This window comes from Lygodium microphyllum, chromosome 3 (assembly GCF_053477565.2).
Source record: "Lygodium microphyllum isolate KBCC chromosome 3, Lygodium_microphyllum_v1.1.10, whole genome shotgun sequence".
NCBI classification, from domain to species: Eukaryota; Viridiplantae; Streptophyta; class Polypodiopsida; order Schizaeales; family Lygodiaceae; genus Lygodium; species Lygodium microphyllum.
This window is the reverse complement of record NC_141137.1, coordinates 175,291,956-175,295,060: the sequence shown is the minus strand read 5'-3', so window position 1 is coordinate 175,295,060 and position 3,105 is coordinate 175,291,956.

Below are 3,105 nucleotides of genomic sequence, written 5' to 3'. Positions count from 1 at the left end.
CTCTCTTGTAGGGCATCTTTTCCTTTTTTCCACCTCGCGCTTTTCCTTTGATGCCTCGTTTTCCGCTTCCTTTGCTTTGTAGTAAACACCGCTTAGTGAGACTGATTAGACATGGGACCACATATATCCAAATGAACAAGAGCTAAATGCTTACCCGTGCACTTCATACCAGACTTCTTATGCATAATATGTGTCTACCTGCCATATAAACAATGATCACAAGACTTAAAACACTTATAGTTTAGGGGTGGAAGATATTGCAAGTGCCCAAGGCAATGATGCCAAAGAGATACATGTGAAACTATAGCCACAACCAAAACATGGACAATTGACCCAAAGACAAGAAAGGGATAGAGGGTACTAGACTTAAGCACCATATGCAATAACAATATTCTTGCATGTAATCTTTCATGAAAAAATCACCAAAAGAGATAACATAACTTGCATCATCCAAGGTGCTAGTAGAGATAAGGCTCTTTGTGAGAGCTAGTACATGTGGAAAATAGTCAATGGCTGAGAAAATTCAGCTCCAAAAGTGTCTCACATCAGAGGCATACATTCCCCTAGCATTCGGGACTAACTAGGCAACCAACGTCAATGCCAAAGTGGTCCAGACATAAAATGTTAATGTAGCACTATTGTGGGCTACTTGTAAACTATGTATAACAGTTCCAAACCTGAAGTAAATCACATCAATGCTCAATGCCAAGTCTTGGGATCAAATGCCAAGCATAAACCAAGTGTATAGTCCGTGTACTAATGATTGGGATGAGCTGTCCATGGGCTGCCATAAACTGGCACAAATTCACACGGACTGTATGGGATTTCTACTCACTTTTTTGTGCTATTCAAGGTGGTAGGAAGCTCAAGGGGGTTCCAAAGAAGGCACACAACAAGTCTAAGGTGCCCCACAAAGGCCTATGCCAAGATATGGAGCCAGCAAGATACAATGGTGCTGCCCCCTTCTTCTTCTCAGACCTGTAGACCTATAACCAACATGAAACCCTAAAGAAGATGAATAAATACCTTTGTTGGAATTCCCTAAGAGTGGCCAAAGGGGTCAGGAAGGTGCTCGAGAAGGGGGGGAGTAACGAGAGCTTGAGAGAGTCAGCTATGGCTATCAAGAAGGAGACTTAAAGAGTGTAGGTAATCAATAGGAAGCTGAAGGAGTCATGAACCAAGCTCAAGTAGTCATAAATCCATACTTTGATACCAGTTGAAAGGTGAGAAGGATCGAAGCTTTCTTGGAAGAGCTACGGTGGGAAAGCAAGAGCAAGAAAGAGAGAGAGACAAAATGGGAACTCCAATAGTCACAATGTGTGACCAGGCCTTCCTTTATTCAAATTGTCACTAAAAGAATAAAGAATAAAGTGATGGTGAGGGGCACCCGCCACCTGCAATGTGTAGTGGTGGGTACTATCAGTGTAGTAATACACGGGTAGCCAGGCAGAGGCGCCTTTACCCCCAACAAGGCACCCAACTCTTCTCTTTTGGCTTCCAATTTAGCTCGTCCCCGCTGTGGAAGCCGGAGACTCCCCGCTTACTAGTCTTGTCCTTGTGGTTAGTACTTTTGCCAAAGCTTCGATTGTTTTTCACATGTAGCCATTCCAATTCACCTCATCCAGGGACTTGGCTGCAAGGATCTCTAATAGAGGGACTCCAAGTCTACTTATTAAGGAATTGTACCTTTGGCTAGAGAAACAAGACGTGGATCACCTTTGCTTGCAATTTGACTTTGGGATCTGGGATTTTAGCTAGACTAATGCCTTCATCATTGGTGTGGACTAGGGCTTTGTCCATCCCTAGCATGCTATAAACATCCCTCTTAGGTCACCTCTTGAACTTGTTGACCAAGCCCAATGCTTTTTCCACTACTTTTGGGCTCAATTCCACCTCAACCCTATAGGGTTCTTCTTGTCATCGCACTATTATAGTGTCGCGGTTCCTATTGGCATCAAAGGTCTATAGGAACTTTGCACACATGCTATATTCTACAACCTATCCGACCTTTTCCACATACTTTTCCAAGTTGCACTGGTTGACAAGCCACTTCATAATTAGTTCTTCCATGACCAAGTCATCCAAGTTCATGATGTTGAATCGGTTGAAGGCCCTTATCTCCATTGTCACTCCATACTTCACCTATTCTTCTTCTGTGAATGGAATCTTGCCTTTGTCTTGGCCTACCATCGTATGTTCCTGTCACAATACGACAACTTACCATTAGTTTTCTTGAGATAACTCTTGCAAAACAATAAGTAGTTAATGAATGTAAGCTATGGAAAGGTGAAGTGCTTAAGTATAAAATAAATACTTTGGCTTCAAGCAATGACAATTTTCCTCAGTCATAAGTTGGTTTTTTTTCCTTTAAGTATTGGTTGAGGTTTGAGACATGTTTTACTTTCCACTTGTATTACTTTCCACCTTATCCCCTCCCTCTCGTGAAGAATATAAATCCTTCCTAGGATTGGAGAATGAAGGGTTAAGGGCATTAAGAACAAGCTTGTGATCCCTTATTATTCCACTAGCCAGGTGTAGAAATGTGGGTTATATTCCAAGTGACCGAAGTTGACCCTACTGGCAATGTGTAGCTCTTCCTTGATAAGGACTCGATCTAAATAGGGGTAGGCCATGTTATGATATTCTAAGGGTCGATTGCAAGTGATGGTAAATACTCTAAAGGAGGTAGGAGCCACATAAGCCGGGTAATACTCAGAGGTTTTGATGGCTCATCTCTGCTCGGCATTGGTCATAATTGGGTAGCCCTCTTGTTCCCATTGAAGATGAAGAGCATACCATTTGCATAGAAAGGAGGAGTTAGTGATGGCCAGCTTTTTAAGCTCTTCTAGATCTTGGCCAATGGCAGAGACATTGCTCTTGCTATAGGAGGTGATTGAACTTTGTTTACGAGCTTGCTCACGAGAAATCTCAATGGCGAGCAATTCCTCGGCTACTACCATGGGAACTTTAATGAGCAAGAAGAAGAAGAAGAAGAAGAAGAAGAACCACTTTTGCCACACACCAAGAATGAGCTTCTCTATTCAGTTTTTGGCTTTTATACATGCCCTCATCCCTTTGGTCACCCATCCCCCTTTTTACATGATC